This window comes from Schistocerca gregaria, chromosome 1 (assembly GCF_023897955.1).
Source record: "Schistocerca gregaria isolate iqSchGreg1 chromosome 1, iqSchGreg1.2, whole genome shotgun sequence".
In the NCBI taxonomy this organism is placed as follows: Eukaryota; Metazoa; Arthropoda; class Insecta; order Orthoptera; family Acrididae; genus Schistocerca; species Schistocerca gregaria.
This window is the reverse complement of record NC_064920.1, coordinates 893701370-893719936: the sequence shown is the minus strand read 5'-3', so window position 1 is coordinate 893719936 and position 18567 is coordinate 893701370. Positions and strand designations below refer to the sequence as shown.

Below are 18567 nucleotides of genomic sequence, written 5' to 3'. Positions count from 1 at the left end.
ATTTCTTTCATACATTTTCAAAATGTTTTGTCTTTGTGCTACATAATTTACTTTCAAAGAGATTTCCCTGTTTGACAGCTGTATTATTATGAGAATAACATCTGAACTTGATCAGCAGGTCTTCGGTTTGAGAGCTTGCTTGTTTTTCCTTGGCAGAGCTGTTTCTGCAGATAGGTTTTCCCCATGTTCTGGAATGAGGTGAAAGAACCAATTAATTCATTTCTTTTATACTGGTAAAATAATATCTTCAAATAGTGCACATTGCATTTTTATGTAACATTAAGAGTGAGACAATCATCGTTATTGCAGTGTAGTCAGGTTGTAATATGTTGTAGATGGGCTAAGAAGCAGTTCATAAACAATGTGCATGAGTAAGGATGAAAATCAATGATGCTTTTGCAGTAGACTTCGATAAAAAAACTCATCTGAACTTTACATTGTTTGACAACATTAAGAAGCATCCACAAGCCCAAATTACTTGAATTTAATTTTTTGTGACTGTTTAGTCATTTGAGAGTGGATGTCTGCCACAATGTGTTCTGGGTTTGTTGGCAACTCTTGTATTATACTGTCTGCTGTGTTTGGCTTTGTGAGTAGACATCCTCTTTCCCCCTATTCTAACCTTGATAGAACTGAAAATCAAAACAGGGGTGAATCTTGCAAAGGGTTTATGTACATATCCTACACACAAGTATTGACTGTTTTTCAATGCAATCACCTCAGAGATAAGGAATTTTTCTTTAAACTGTATCAGATTTCCTGTAGCCGCTGCAATAAGCCACCCACTTGTCAAGCCATGTCATTATAGTACCTGTTCGAGGAATCCACAGAACTACATACTACAGGAATAAACAATGAATGTGGCTTCTTACTCGGACATGTGAATTGCAAAGATCCGTTCAAAACAGACTTGCTGTCATGTGCTGTTTGGCAGCCCAACCACATATTACTGCATAAGCTCTGCAGCTCTTTGTTTCAAATGGAAGGTGATGTCACTGTCTTCATGCATTGGGAAAAAAGTTATTTCCAACTGTTTTAGTGATGAAATGTTAGGGTGGAAGACATTTTACCTTGAATAAGAAACTGCAAGGTAACATAAGGAATGATACACGCACTGTAATTGTTTTAGGGAGGGGATATGAAAGATGGTACATCATTACGACATTTCAGGAGCCATAGTGATCAAAAATACTTAGTAAATATATGTAGTGTTTTAATTTCCAGCCTGATTGGAAATGGAAAAAAATGCTGTCTTAGAATAAACAATTATCAGAAAATATCATGTTTGTATGTGTTAAGATGGATATAAGACTGTTGCAATGTATGCAAAACATTCACATGCTAATGTAAAGGGAAAAATAAAGAATTTTGATAAACCAATCGTACAAGGAAAGAGTTAATAAGTCTTGCTGCTACCATGAGCATGTACATTTGGGTGACTGAGATAGTGTAGTATGTGAATGTTTGTATTCTTACTATAAAAAGAGCAAGAGCTATAACAGTAGCATTCACTGTTACATGTTTGTATGCCACACACCAATCCTCTGTAGGTAAGTGGTTACCTTTCCCTTATTTTATGGAAGATTTCCACTCTGATCCACTGAGGTTAATTACACTACCAAAAGTAAAATCCTCAATGGATGAGTCCACAAATATCAAGCCAGTCTGATGAAAATTTTATTTAAAACCAAATATCCTCACCACACAAAGTACATACGCTTGCCTTCTGTACAAGTTTATTGTAGAGTGTGCAGGAGATATACTAATAAGCAAATAGCTGCCTGTCAGCTCCTTGTAATGGCACATATGGAAGTATCTACTGTTCATAACAACAAAAAGGATCTAGTCACTTCAATGTCATGCTGCTGAGAGATTAGTGTAAAGTTAGTGCCTGTGTTTTGCTCACAAATTTGTGTGTGTGCGCGCTTCGTTTACCTTTTTCTTTAAAAATTGAAGTATAAAAAGAATTCATATATCCTGGTCTGTTGTACACTCTCACTATTTATTGTATGCCATGCATATGAAATGGCTTCATTAATGTATTATCATACCTTAGTTAATGATTTACTTCAGAAAACTGATTCAGTTTTGAAATGGCAAAATTTGGTCTGATTCTGCAAACAGAATAGATTTATCAATATTATGAAAAGGATATTTGTTACTCACCACATAGCAGAGATGCTGAGTCACAGATAGGCACAATGAAAAGACTTTTGGAAAGTGAGCTCTCTCAGTAATGCCATTGTCAAAATTAGAATGCATACACACGACTGGTCTCTCACAGCTATGTCACAAGTTACTCCACTCTTTCAAAAAACCTGTTGATGTTGCTGCACAAAGACATGGATTATTGGGTCAGATATATTAAACAATTCACATGTCATCTGTTAGATAATAGCTTCATAATGTAAACTTTTATCATACACTGTTCACAAAAATAGTGAAAATAACTTAAGAAAATATCATCTTTGCATCTAGTGATGGACAGGATATGGTATAAGTCATTACATAGAGTGTGTGTAGACACACAATGGTACCTTTCTCACCAAGCAGTATGAAATGATTTTTTGAAAGAGTTGTGGGTTGCTTGAGATGAAAATATGCCCGTACCTATTGCTGAAATTTAATTCCATATTGAGACTTTGATTATTTGAGATACACATTTGCCCAGTTCTAATAGGTATGCACATTTGATTTGTGCACCTCATCAATTGGTTGAAATAGTTAATGATTTGAACATAGTTTCAAAGAAAGGAACATCTGGTGTCTTGTCACAGCATCACCTGTGCCACAGTAGCATGTGAGAATTGGATTAATTTTTAGAAATTGGTTTGTGGAACTGTTTCAACTAATTTAATATGTTGTTACATAACAGTAATGGAGATTCCTATATGGAGCAATACATAAAATAAGGGAAAGGCAACCACTGAACTATAGCAGATAAACACATGGAGCACAGTAACTTATTACAGAAAAAAAGTCCCACTAGCTTTAGAGCACTAGCTCTTTTTTTCTAATAATAGTACACAGATTCAGACACCTAGATGCAACTGAGGTGGCACAGTGGTTAGCACACTGGACTTGTATTTAGGATGACAACAGTTCAAACCCTCATCCAGCCATCCAGACTTAGGTTTTCTGTGATTTTCCTAAACTGCTTCAGGCAAATGCTGTAATAGTTCCTTCAAAAGGGCACTGCCAACTTCTTTCTCCATCCTTCCCTAATCTGATTGGACTGATAACCTCACATTTGGTCCCCTTCCCCCAAATAAACCAACCAACCCAGATGCACATTCCAAAAGAAGCTACCAAATCCTTCCAAACTATGGCCTCCAATGATTACAATGTAATAGGTAGTAAAATAATGAGCTGTTGTTCAGTTGTGCCTCTGTCACTTTCATCTTATAAGTAGTAGCATCGGTGAAAATGTTGGAGTGTCATGTAAAAATCAATTTAATAACACACAGAGAAAAAAATCTGACACAATCAGCATGTATATAAAAAACCTCTACTAAACAGGCTAACCTATTAAAGTAAATATAGATAACTGTCACTTGGAATATGTGACTTTGCTGAGTTATGATTGTGTGAACTGCAATTTTCTGATGTCGAAGTTAAAATATTGTGTAGTACTTAACACAATGGAGTAGATTTTTATCTTAATTGCACTACTGCTGAATGCTGTTCGGGTGTCAGTGTGGTTGTGTGTGAAACTGTGTACAATTACTATAAAAAGAGCTAATTCTTGATAGCTAGTATGAATGCTGTTTTCTGTTGTGTGTTACTGTGCTTAATGTAACGTTAGCTAATGACAAGATATATTTCAGTGAACATTTGAAGAAATAATTGCAGCATATTAAGCAAAGTATATGTTATAATGTGTATCAGTGTGTGTGATTTGCACATTTCTGATAATCAATTTTTTGTTACAACAGTGCAATGTGTAAAATTTACACAGCATAACAAAACGATAATTTATGGTGAGGTGCAGTACTGCTCAATTAGGGCTTGGTAGTTTCAGGAACCATTGTTACAGATAACCCCTCAGTCTATCTTGGCAGAATATTGACATCTTTTAGTATGATGGGAACCACATATACTGCATCATTTAGCCAGGATCACGGGAAAAGGCCAGTTTGAAAATCCAAGTCTGCTTTTTTGTGCTCTGGGCACATTTAGGAAAAATGTTTGAGGGAGAAGTGAGAAAAGTGTACATTACCTTCAATATGCATTGATGACGTTACAAGAAATAGCAACGGTTTCGTTTTACAAAGTGGCTGAAAACAGTCAACAATAATGCCACTGAGGCTGCTACTGGGCCAACACACTGTTTGACAACTTCAGCAAAGCCTGCAACAAGTATACTGCTTGTTGAAACACATCTTGTACATATTCTGACCTAGGGATCTCAGTGCTTAAGAAAAAGCTATTTAAGTTAGAACACCTTTTGTATTCTGCAAATTATACAAATCACATACCTGCTGCAGAAAATGGTCTTTCCAAGAAAACACATTGTGTTAACCATAAGTTACTCTTTCAGCTTCCTGATTCAGAATCTGAAGTCAGTGGATGGCAGGAGGATTTGGTTGGTGGTTGGTGTTTTTTTCTTTTTTTCCCCTTGCAGCTAGCTGGCAGTACTACGTGAAGGAGTGTTTGTTCACTGCTGTGTTACTTTGGTGTATTTCACATTAGTTTGTACTGTGTCCTGTGTATGTTCTTCTCACAGTTAGGATCTTTATTAAACATGTCAATCCATAAGATGATATCATTTCGATTATGAACAGCATTTAAACAATTTTTACCTCTGTGTGTGCTTTCGTGGAAGCATGAGCAACAGGTTGAGGTGCTTACCCTATGGGAGGTTGGCAGTGTTTGTTTCCCTTCCATGGATGTCTACGTGGAACCAGGCTTACTTCCTGTATAGTGCCCAACCCCACTCTGACATTTGACACCTTACAGTTAATGTACCATAGTTACATAATACCTTATCATGAGTAAGAGGATAAGGTCATTTCCACCTGCAACAATAATATGCTATTGTCAGTACATTAAGTAATTAATAATTAGATAAATTGAACAATAATAATGTTGTTATAAGAACAGTTACAACTAAGTGACCCTTGATGATGCTACTGCAAAGGGAAGTAGGATTTTTATAATTTTGAATTATGAATAGATGGGTATATCATTGTCTTCATTTTTGCTGCAGTGTAATAAAAACGCATGCCACAGACTAACACACTTTCCTGGTTGAAAATGGATGTTTTCTTCACGACAGTGTATTTCTGTCTTGCTAAAAGATTGGGAAGCAGGAATCCTTCCCAAACATCACATTGGATTTCCACACAAATGGAATTCTGTATTCCATGACTCACAATTTCTAGGCAGTTGAGTAGGCTGCAGGATCTCATGATTCTATTAGGCAAATGTTAGATTACTCCCGGTCATTGCTAAGTTGACCTTATTCTTCATTGTGAATTCAGTGTTTACAAAATGCTCTGTGGTGACGCAAATGGACACATTTTATACAAGCTGGTTCACAAACTTGACATCCTGCAGAACTTTGAGAGGCTTATTTTACTTTGTGTGCTTTACTGCAGTCTTCGTCCCATTCCTGTTTTGACCTTAGTAGAGTTAATTTTGTTAAATTGTTACTGTTGCTGAAGAATCTCATTTTAACTTATTACCTTCATTGCTACGTCTACAGGTTGTTTCAGGTTTTTGATAATACGTGCTTCTCATATCTATTCCAAACTACAAGCAGCAATTCCTACTTGTTCCTAAATTTACAGTGGAGACTGCTGTATTCTAGGAAACAGCCAATTAACAGTTGTTCTTTCATTTCAACATATTTTATGACTCAGTTAAACAGGTATATAATAGCTTTGTAGATACAGAGAAACAAATGTCTATATGGTAACTACAATATACAGAAAGCTGCCAATTTAAGCATCTTTGACAAATGACAGTCATGTGTTTAGAGCTGAGAATGGTTTTATTACTAAGTGTGCCAAGTGCAGAATTGATCATCAGTGTGCTACTACCTCAGTCAACTGACCATAGAATGTTGACATAAAGATGCTGCTCTATAAAGGCAGACCATGGAGCAGTAAATGACTTGTCCAGACAGATGCATCTTGCTTTGTATTACATATCGAAATTGTATTGCTAGGATGCACTGTCTTCTGTGAATGGAGGAACATATTGCTTCCTCTCATGCATACCCTGTGAAATCATGATGGTAAAATTGCAGAATTTGGAGCTCACAGACAGATTACTGAAAATTTAGTCTGACATAGCATTTGTGAATAATACAGGAAAAAGTAAATAATAATGGTACATGAAGTACCCCCCACCACATACCATCAATTATCTTCTGAAGTAAAGATGTGGAACAGAAGTTTGACATGTGAAAGTGTGCGCAGGCTGCTATGGGGACTTTGCTCTTGTGTACCTAGTAACAGAACTGGATTCAGATGACACAGCCAATCTGAAATTTGTCAGTGTAGTTACTGACTACTAATTTTTTTGTATGACTTGGGAAGTTTTCTGCGGAATACTTATTCTCAGCAGAAGACCAGGATCATGCTGAAGAAATTTTTTCAGTATGGTGATGAATTCACATGACTATGTAAGATACAAAATATGCTAGAAACCAAACATATATCATATGTTGTCATGTCACTTTGGAACTCGCAAAGCATTTATACATTTACATATATATGCTGTAGAACATACTTATACCTTGTAGCACATATTTGGGATTCTTGCCATTCCGTTCTCGTATGCAGCAGAATCTTATTAGGCTTATCTGATGTTCGCGACTCCTGCACAGATCTATGTTAAGGGTGGTTGTATATTCATAGGTTCCTCACTTAAAGGTGGCAATTGAAACAATGTAAGTATGCTTTCATGGAATATTTTGTATCAGATAGGCACTTCCCAGAAAACTGTTGTCAAGTCTCTCTCTCTCTCTCTCTCTCTCTCTCTCTCTCTCTCTCTTTTGGAAGTCCTAGAGTCTAACAAGACGTAAAGCAAATAATGAAACGGCAGCAGTGTGTGCACGCAACAGCCACAAAATCTTAAACCTCACAAAAGAAACCTATCAACAGCATTTGGATGAAGTTTTGTGATCTTATATAAAATTGTAGCTGTTTCTGCACATATTCATTCATGGGGTGGGCAAAGCAATCCCGGCTGTTTGTCAATGATATCGAAAGTTTCATTAAAAATAATTCCGCCGAAGTATATGCGATTCTGTAAACACTAAGACATATCTTACCGACAGTTGAAGTATGACATTCGTTGATTGCAAAAATGCCCTATTATCGAACAACAAAGAGAAATCACAAGTGCAAGCAATGCAATTAAAATACACACATTGATCCATAATCAACTGCAGGCTCCTAATTTCTTGAAAATGTCTCGATATGCATGTTTTGTTGTGAATTTTTTGCCAGATTGCAAAATGTTTGACAACGTTAACGAGGCTTCATTTCCTTAGGATATTCACACAAATGTGTTGTAGCATATGCAGCTTTGCAAGTTGCTTGTGTTGATCAGATTTTTTATGTTTCGAATGTTTTTTTCTGGTATATCCCGGGGAATGCACTGGTTTGCGATAAATGTAAAAGTAAAGACCAAATTGAAATATTAAAATCTGTACGGTTTTTATTTTTCACTTGCTATTTGTCAGTAATTCTGTCGTACTTCATGGTGTCACAAATTATATTCATGTCACAGGCTTCTGTGAAACAGTTTGGACACAGGATGCATAAATTTGAAACTGTACTCTTAGCCACTGTACTACTGACTAAATTGGTTTGCACTACCGTGAGCGGACTGGTGAGCACAGGCGCAGACTCTATAGGGTCTGAGGGGGCCAGAGTCCCATCGAAAATTCGTTTGGCGAGGCGGAGGCCCACCCCAATAATTTAGGAAAATTATTAGTTATATTATGCTTTGTAAAATCACAAAATTATGTCGGAACTTTTTATTTTCCTTGTTTGATGATAGTTACCTTTTGAAATACAATCAGTAATGAGTTAAAACAAATAATTATTATGGCAGTAAGCAGGTTAACTGAAAACGAGTGGTGTGAATCATGATCGTGTTACGGTGCTGTGGGCACATTTAGAATTTGTCCCAGTGTGCGAACCTTCGGCTTAAGTCTGGTCCCAGCAGGCCAGTGCTGCATTCGCGACATCAAAAGGACTGGAGCAGAAGCGCCTGGATCCCTCCACCTCGCGTCGCCTTGAGACATTAAGATTCCACAGCTATATAAAGCCCACCCTGCTGTCGCAGTCATTCAGCGTGGATAGTTTCATTCAGTGCATGCTGCAGATGTGTTTAGTGTTCAGACTGTCGTGTCTAGTGGACTATTGTATATGACTTATATTTTATTCGTTTACTTTAGTCTCTTAGTGTATTGTGAATTAAGTTTGCAATGGGTAAATTTGTTACCAAAAAGGCACACTTGGAAGTTGATGAGACTTCGTCCTCTTCAGGCGAGAACCGTTCACAGCCAAAACCTGGACAATCCGGTAAGGGAAGATCATTTCAGAATTCTTGGTTGATCAAAAATACATGGCTAGAATATGAGCATCTATCGAAAAAGTTTTCCGCAAAACCTACTGAAAGGCAGATGCTAAAAATCTATTTTCTTAAAAAAAAAAAGATGCATTTACTTCCATAGGGTTTTATAACAGTAAAACGGCCTTGGAAAAATTCTGTCTTCATGAAAATGTGTTTATGCATAAAGGTGGTTTGAAACTAAATTCTATCACTAACCAAAATGTGACCTCCCAATTGAATGAACAGTTAGTGATATGAAGGAAGGCCGTTTAGCTCTTGAGATAATTTTTACTACTGTGCAATTTCTATGCCAACAAGGACTAGCAATTATATGGCACGAAGATGTAAACTCAAATTTTGTTTCAAGTGTTGGAACTCCGAAAGAATGACATACCTGAGTTTAACGATTGGTTAGGGTGTTCGGAGTACAAGTGGACGTCCAACAATATTCAAAATGACATCATTGATCTACTAGGAAAGTGTGTTTAGAAAGGTATTGGCTTCAATCAAGAAGATGGGACATTTTTCTATCATGGTCAACGGAACAAGTGATTCTTTGATTCACGAACAAGTCATTTTGTATTCATACTGTTGATGATTCCTTAATCATCAATTAAGACTTTATTGGCTTATACGAGACACCCAACACTGAATCACAAACTCTGTTTAATATTTTAAAATATGTTTTTGCTAATCTTGATTTGTCAATGGATAACTTAAGAGAACAGTGCCTCAAATATGAGAGGTAAGTTCAAAGGACCAAAAAACTTGGTTTTGGATGTACAACCAAAAGCACATTATGTGCACTGCACTGCTCACAGTTTGGACTTGGCAGTTGTAGACAGTCTTTGTCATCTTATGTCTGAGGGATATTATGGCTTTACCCAAGGACTTAATAAACACTGTAAGGGAATTCAACAAAAGCATGCGACTTTCCAGAAGCATATGCTGTGAGAGCGCCAACGACCAAGCTGGTCTAAGACCACTTTTCCTGACTTGATGGACTATGAAAGCTTCTCGTATCTTGAGAATATTGAAAAAACTTTTTAAGAACTTCTAGAGTTTTTGGAAACATTTTCTGCAGAGGACAAAACAGAGGCAGGTTACAAATGTGCAGGCTATCTTGAGTCAATGTGACAAACCAAGACTTATTTCTTTATACATCTTTATTGCCATGCAATGAACCCATTAGAGGATGTCAATGAAAAAATTCAGTGCCCTCATCTAAGTGTTGCTGATATGGAAAAATATGAGGGCTTGATTTGTATATTGAAAGGAAGGCATGATAGTCTTGAACATTTTGAATTGAAGTATACCAAATAAGTATGGAAACAACGAAGCCAGCTCACCGTACACTTTCAAAACCCTCAAAGGAATACTACAAAGCTTTTTATATTGAAGTTTGTGAAACGGTGCAGTTTTGCATTACTGGGCGGTTTGGTTTAACTGGAGTCACATAGACCATTGCAGTTGAAGAGCGCTTGCTTTTAGTAAACAGAGGTGAAACAAATTTGGCAAAAACAACAGTTTTTCAAAACTGACATAGACATTGAGAGACTGCGCTTACAGTTGACTGTTAGCCGATATCGCTAATAAAAACAAATGGACTTAAAAAATATGCCTGATGTAAGAAAGTACATTACACAAGAGCCTGCAGTTGGAGAAATGTTACGCGAAGCAGTGAAGTGCATTAAGCTTCAAGTAGTTCCAATCACGACAGCGACAACAGAACGGTCATTTAGCGCCCTTAGACGTCTAAAGTCATATCTCCGATCAATGGGACAGAAGCAATTGAATGACTTGGCTGTTCATGTCCACCGAGATGTTTTGGATGAATGGGATATCCGACCAGTGTGTTCAAATGTGTGTGAAATCCAATGGGATTAACTGCTAAGGTCATCAGTCCCTAAGCTTACACACTACTTAACCTATATTATCCTAAGGACACACACACACACACACACACACACACACACACACACCCCCGAGGGAGGACTCGAACCTCCGCCGTACCAGCCGCCAAGACCGCTCGGCTAATCCCGCGCGGCTATCTGACCAATCAACGACTTCATATTCAGTAATCCAATCACACGGTCGACATTTGCACCTTTCTAAAGACAGTGTAGCTCTAATAATGGCATTTAGAGCAATATTAAAAATCTTTATAAAATAGAGAATTAAATACATACGTAATGTTAAATTTTCAGTTTCGGAACAATAGTACTAGTTAAGTACTGTAATAGTTATTTTCACATACTTAAATATTTTTAGGGCGTAAGACACAGTTAAAACGCGCTATTTACATACTTTTTTGACCGAAAGTATTAGGCGTACTGTATTATCTTTATTAACTGTATTAAAGCATTAACTTTGAGATTAGTTTGTTTTTTAATGAACCCTGAGCCCGTAAACTCGGCCAGAATTGGAAACTGTGTGAAACAATTCATTCGACGAAACGATTTTCTTCCTTTGCTCCGTAGTCCAGATTTCTATGGCTTCGGCACAGTTTTCCTGTTACGGGCGTGTGCATCACAGAGCCGTTGTTGGATGGAATCGCCCTGCAATATCCTTGCTTCTGAACTCCCGTCAGTGCTGATGGGGCTTCAAGAGCAGCCGTCATACTGTTTATTTTTCATCACAGTCCTCTTCAATGACCGTCACGATTACTCAACACAAACTTTCGCCCTCGTTGTGACTTAGCGGACTTCTTTTATGCGGTATAAAACTGCTAATCCCGCGCGGCTATCTGACAAGTCATCAACGACTTCATATTCAGTAATCCAATCACACGGTCGACATCTGTACCTTCCTAAAGACAGTCTAGCCCTAACAATGGCATTTAGAGCAATATTAAAAATCTTTATAAAATAGAGAATACATACGGAATGTTAAATTTTCAGTTTCGGAACAATAGTACTTGTTAAGTACTATTGTAAGTAAACACCCAACACTTTTGCTACCTTGGTTATGGAAGTACCCTGTGTACTAGCAACAACAATGTGTCCATGTTCGAAGTCACTTAGCTTCGACATGATGCTCTTTCAACTACACGAAACACCTTCTGGCCACGACTGACACTTGCAACATATAGAGGACATTGCACAGGTGGCGTTCATGATCAAATTCAACAGTGCAACGCGTTTAGATAGCATCTACATTGTGTTCAAGCATGTTTTTCTCGCGATGTTTTCCTGTTTTTGTCCACCCTCCGTACCTTATTTTTGGTACACAAGTCAATTTTTGTGCTCCCAGTCTGGGGAAAGACACACAGCTTAAAAATATAATCATGTAGTCTGCAGCTATCTTGCATGCAAAATTAAACACTATCTCTGTCGACATTGTGACTTGTGCAGCCCTTTGCTCAGGAAAGTGGCGAAAAGCTTAAAATGACCTTACAAGGATCCGTTGCGAATGTGCGATGCGCATTCAGATTTAAACGATAATTTATAATCGGCCATTTAGTTTAATCTGCATGTGGCACAGTAGGAGCAGTGTCAAATTAAGTTATATTTAAGCTGGAGTCGGTACCGGCCGGGGCCTAGCACTAAGGCTTCTCCAGAAGCCCGCGACTGGCGGCGGGCGCAGTTCGCGCACGCAATGTCCCCGTCACCGTACCTGCCACCAGCACCGCCGGCGAACGCGAGCTGAAACTAATGCATGGAAAATCTTGGAATTCTAATGGACTTCCGAAGGCTTTGCGTTAAGCAAGGTCTTGCCGATGTCCACGACATTACCAGCAAAAATAAGTTCGCCCGACGAGTAGCTATTAAGGCGGCATCTATCTGGGATCGGAGTCACAAAAAACACAGCATTGCTGAACTTTGAATGAAAACATACAATTGCGCCAAACGAAAAGCAGCGCTAAAGTAATCGCCTCCAAGGAAACATTTGTGCCAAACAGGAGACTTGCTGTGAACGCACTCTCAAACTCAAAAACCATGTCCTATATAATCTGTAAAGTGACCCTGAATCTATTACACGTGCGTCGGATACTTAAAGGTTCTTAGGTGGAGCCGTCCCAAGAGATTTATGACGATAGAGACGTTGGTTTATAATTAAACTTTCGCTACTTGAGCGGGCTCCCAAGAAAAAGTGATTTTAGAAGAATGAACCTTTGTGGAAACATTTATAAGAAGGAAGCGCGCAAGGGGGACAACGAATAACCCGTTGAAAGAAACAAATTTTTATTTTCACATTAGAGGGTAATATTTAACTGCGTACCGTGGTTACGTTCCAGGTTAAAAAAAAAGTTGCTCAGTGTGACGACCATCTGCATCCACGACTTCCTGGAATCGTACTAGAAATTGCTTTATTGCTGCCCGAAACGAAGGTGGACCATGGAATGTTCAGTTGTCGTGACACAGCTCGTGCATTGCTTAAAGATCGCAAATCGCGTCCAGCATTCTCAGCCATGGCGATATACTCTTTAACAATTTGTGACGCAATTGGCCGTCGGCCTGTCCTAGGAGCTATTCCCAAATCGCCAGTTCATTCGAACTTTCGAATCGTATTTTTCAACCCAGATGCGCAAAGACGATCTCTCCGCGTTCATTTAACGCGTCGATACCCGTAAAGACCAGCAGCACTATTGCTCTTGTTCTGATAAAATAGCTTTACGAGTAAAGACCCGCTCACATTGCCCAGTCCCACGTTGGTTGTCTCCATCTGTAATGCACACTGGTGCTTGTTTCAACCCTACCTCGCCGCAACAGTACCGTAGTGGCGCCTAATAGCAACTCATGACTCTAACGTTACTTAGAACGCATATTCTGCAGCGCACAGTCTGAACGCCATTCCTATGTAGTTGGATATCCATATGGTAAATAGTTTTCCGTTTACACTCGCTCAGGTAGCCTAAGTTTAATTATAACCACCCGATATTTTCAATAACATAAATTATCTGGAATTTAAGTAATATCAACTTTTTTTAGGACTGTTGATATCTTCTTCTATTCCGTAGCATTTCAAAAATGATTCAGATGGCTCTGAGCACTATGGCACTTGACTTCTGAGGTCATCACTCCCCTAGAACTTAAAACTACTTAAACCTAACTAACCTAAGGACATCACACACATCCATGCCCGAGGCAGGATTCGAGCCTGCGACCGAAGCGGTCGCGTGGTTCCAGACTGTAGCGCCTAGAACCGCTCGGCCACCCCGGCCGGCCCCTAGCATTTCTCTTGTCTAATATGGGGCCTCCGTTTTGCAGGAGTTGGTAATTTTTTTTTGTTTTATTTTTTTATTATTGTGCGGTCGGATGCCCTTGCTGGCGCCGCATTCGCCAAGTAACCGAAAGTAGCGAAGCAGATTGCACCATGTCTGTGAATCGCGTAAATTCATTCCTGCATGTTATCCTGTTTTAAACGTTTGCAAATTCTATGCTCTGAGCCAGAAGTTGGGGGCATCTCAAATATTTATCTAAAAGAGCATTGGAAACAGTCTATAAACCGCGGCCAGGCTGGTCGGTCTATCAGCCCACGGTCGGTAACCCACCGCGTTCATTCGATCCGGGTCTGGCCCACCACCTCCTGCGCAAGCTAGTGCGCTGCGTGTTACATTATCCGAACTGGTCTATTCGTAGAACTACTGATATCGATTGGTGGTTCTCGAGTAGGTGGTAGCTACCTTCAGGGTTGCGCCTTGAAGTGCCAGTTAGCCCTGCTTAGCAGAGGTTTGGGGGCTTTACTTCTACAGAGCAGAGCTATTATGGAATTCTAGAAGGTTCAGATAGCTGAGCATAAGGAAGTCGTGCCATCCTCCACATGAGTTTCACATTTCACAGCCTACAACAAAGTGAATATACAGGGTTATTCTAAATCATGGACCCATTTTCAAAACTTCGTATTTATTAAAGTACAAATCCAAAATGAACAAGCTTTATACCAATGAGAAGAGAAGTTTGTTTTTTCATAATATTTATCAATTTAATAAATTTAATAATTTGTAATTAATTAGTTTTTAATAATTAGAAATGTGATAAATGTTAAGTTCATTGTGGTTGCCATTGGCTGCACGGCAAACATCAACGCGGTAGCCAAACTCGTCCCACACACGCGAAAGCGTATCTCCTGTTACTTAGTGCACGGCAGCAGTGATCCGGTTCCGCAGATCGATCAGAGTGGTTTGTTAGGGGCGAGACGTAAACAGCTTCCTTCACATATTCCCATAAGAAATAGTCGCAGGATGTGAGATCAAGAGATAGCGGTGGCCAGAAGCGCAGAGCCAGGTCCTCAAGACCCCTGCGACCGATCCAGTGCTGAGGAAGGGGGTCATTCAAAAAGCCTCGTACATCACGGTGCCAGTGGGGTGGAGCTCCATCCTGTTGAAATATGAATTCGTGGGAATCTTCCATAACGTGAGGGAACAGCCATTATTCCAACATGTCCATGAACGTGATTCCCGTTATAGTTCTTTCCGCAAAGAAAAATGGTCCATAAACCTTTGTACCGGATACGGCACAAACACGTTATCTTCGGTGAGAGTCTTTCGTGTTGCAATGGTGAATGAATTTTCCAAACCCCATATGCAAACATTGTGTATGTTGACTTTACCACTAAGGCGGAAAAATTACACGTTGTAGAAATGAGTAATCCTGCAGTTCTGCTAGCGCACAACCAGAAAATGCGAGACGCTTCTCTTTGTCATTGGGGTCGAGTGCCCGCACAAATTATAATCTGTAGGGCTTGTACAGCAAACGCCGTCTCAGAACTTTCCATACAGTTGGTTGGGTTATTCCAAGTTCTTGACAAGCTCTATTGGCTGTCTTACTGGGACTGCGCTCAAAACTTTGACTCCGTCGGACATCATCCTCTAACACACGCGGTCGGCATGTGCTTTGCACGCAATCCGTCTGTTTAAATTGCTTAAACGGACGGCTGATGCTTCCGCGAGTAGGTGGTTGAATACAGACTTGGTAAGAAATGCCGGCTGCACTGCAATTTGCGACTCACTTTTCGCGAACTCAAGAACGCAGAAAACCTTATGCTCCAGTCACCACCTCACTAACAACTGACCGTGAAACGGAATGACGGCCATATCGCCGCGCGTACTCTACCGGCCGCTTCTGAAACGATCACCGCCCGCCCGCCAAAAACTTAGAAACTTGTTCTTTCCATTGGTATAAAGCTTGTTCATTTTTGATTTGTACTTGAATACATACGAATTTTTGAAACGGGGTCCATCATTTAGAGTAACCCTGTATATTTACGGCAGTCACCAAAGTATTAGGAACGCCAGCTACAAGAATTCTTTTGACCCATGTAGCCCCAATTAAGTTACTTTGCTACTGAGGTAGGAAATTATTTTTCAGTTTTCAATTACATCTACATCTACATTTACATTTACATGTACATTGATGCTCCGCAAGCCACCCAACGGTGTGCGGCGGAGGGCACTTTACGTGCCACTGTCATTACCTCCATTTTCTGTTCCAGTCGCGTATGGTTCGAGGGGAGAACGACTGTCGGAAAGCCTCCGTGCGCGCTCGAATCTCTCTAATTTTACATTCGTGATCTCCTCGGGAGGTATAAATAGGGGGAAGCAATATTCGATATCTCATCCAGAAACGCACCCTCTCGAAACCTGGACAGCAAGCTACACCGCGATGCAGAGCGCCTCTCTTGCAGAGTCTGCCACTTGAGTTCGCTAAACATCTCCGTAACGCTATCACGGTTACCAAATAACCCTGTGACGAAACGCGCCGCTCTTCTTAGGATCTTCTCTATCTCCTCCGTCAACCCGATCGGGTACGGATCCCACACTGATGAGCAATACTCAAGTATAGGTCGAACGAGTGTTTTGTAAACCACCTCCTTTGTTGATGGACTACATTTTCTAAGGACTCTCCCAATGAATCTCAACCTGGTACCCGCCTTACCAACAATTAATTTTATATGATCATTCCATTTCAAATCGTTCCGTACGCATACTCCCAGTTATTTTACAGAAGTAACTGCTACCAGTGTTTGTTCCGCTATCATATAATCATACAATAAAGGATCCTACTTTCTATGTATTCGCAATACATTACATTTGTCTATGTTAAGGGTCAGTTGCCACTCCCTGCACCAATTGCCTGCAGATCTTCGTGCATTTCGCTACAATTTTCTAATGCTGCAACTTCTCCGTATACTACGGAATCATCCGCGAAAAGCCGCATGGAACTTCCGACACTATCTACTAGGTCATTTATATCCATATTGTGAAAAGCAATGGTCCCATAACACTCCCCTGTGGCACGCCAGAGGTTACTGTAACGTTTGTAAACGTCTCTCCATTGATAGCAACATGCTGTGTTCTGTTTGCTAAAAACTCTTCAATCCAGCCACACAGCTGGTCTGATATTCCGTTGGCTCTTACTTCGTTTATTAGGCGACAGTGCGGAACTGTATCTAACGCCTTCCGGAAGTAGAGGAAAATGGCATCTACCTGGGAGCCTGTATCTAATATTTTCTGGGTCTCATGAACAAATAAAGCGAGTGGGGTCTCACACGATCGCTGTTTCCGGAATCCATGTTGATTCCTACAGAGTAGATTCTGGGTTTCCAAAAACGACATTATACTCGAGAGCAGAAAATATGTTCCAAAACTCTACAACAGATCGACGTCAGAGATATAGGTCTATAGTTTTGCGCATCTGCTCGACGACCCTTCTTGAAGACTGGGATTACCTGTGCTCTTTTCCAATTATTTGGAACCTTCCGTTCCTCTAGAGTCTTGCGGTACACGGCTGTTAGAAAGGGGGCAAGTTCTTTCGCGTACTCTGTGTAGAATCGAATTGGTATCCCGTCAGGCCCAGTGGACTTTCTTCTGTTTAGTGATTCCGGTTGCTTTTCTATTCCTTGGACCCTTACTTCGATGTCAGCCATTTTTTTGTTTGTGCGAACATTTAGAGAAGGGACCGCAGTGAGGTCTTCCTTTGTGAAACAGCTTTGGAAAAAAAGTGTTTAGTATTTCAGCTTTACGCGTGTCATCCTCTGTTTCAATGCCATCATCATCCCGGAGTGTCTGGATATGCTGTTTCGAGCCGCTTACTAATTTAACGTAAGACCAGAACTTCCTAGGATTTTCTGTCAAGTCGGTACATAGAATTTTAATTTCGGATTCACTGAACGCTTCACGCATAGCCCTCCTTACGCTAACTTTGACATCGTTTAGCTTCTGTTTGTCTGAGATATTATGGCTGCGTTTAAACTTGCAGTGAAGCTCTCTTTGCTTTCGCAGTAGTTTCCTAACTTTGTTGTTGAACCACGGTGGGTTTTTCCCGTCCCTCAGTTTTACTCGGCACGTACCTGTCTAAAACGTATTTTACAATTGCCTTAAACTTTTTCCATAAACACTCAACATTGTCAGTGTCGGAACAGAAATTTTCGTTTTGATCTGTTAGGCAGTCTAAAATCTGCCTTCTATTACTCTTGCTAAACAGATAAACCTTCCTCCCTTTTTTTTTATATTCCTATTTACTTCCATATTCAGGGATGCTGCAACGGCCTTATGATCACTGATTCCCTGTTCTGCACTTACAGAGTCGAAAAGTTCGGGTCTGTTTGTTATGAGTAGGTCCAAGTTGTTATCTCCACGAGTCGGTTCTCTGTTTAATTGCTCGAGGTAATTTTCGGTTAGTGCACTCAGTATAATGTCACTCGATGCTCTGTCCCTACCACCCATCCTAAACATCTGAGTATCCCAGTCTGTATCTGGTAAATTGAAATCTCCACCTAAGACTATAACATGCTGAGAAAATTTATGTGAAATGTATTCCAAATTTTCTCTCAGCTGTTCTGCCACTAATGCTGCCGAGTCGGGAGGTCGGTAAAAGGAGCCAATTATTAACCTAGCTTGGTTGTTGAGTGTAACCTCCACCCATAATAATTCACAGGAACTATCCACTTCTACTTCACTTCAGGATAAACTTCTACTAACAGCGACAAACACGCCACCACCGGTTGCTTGCAATGTATCCTTTCTAAACACCGTCTGTGCCTTTGTAAAAA

At 39.9% G+C, this 18567-nt stretch overlaps 1 protein-coding gene and 1 long non-coding RNA gene across 3 annotated transcripts in view; one reads left to right on the top strand and one right to left on the bottom strand.

Annotated features, from left to right (window-relative positions):
- Positions 1-18567, top strand: part of LOC126273842 (TRPL translocation defect protein 14) — a 249328-nt gene that overhangs the window by 29898 nt on the left and 200863 nt on the right. The gene's annotated exons all lie outside the window — the stretch shown is intronic.
- On the bottom strand, positions 38-5011 carry LOC126273879 (uncharacterized). Its single transcript, XR_007549719.1, has 3 exons — positions 4852-5011; positions 2167-2330; positions 38-188 (listed from the first exon to the last, which is right to left on the bottom strand). It is a non-coding gene; the product is annotated as an uncharacterized LOC126273879 (long non-coding RNA).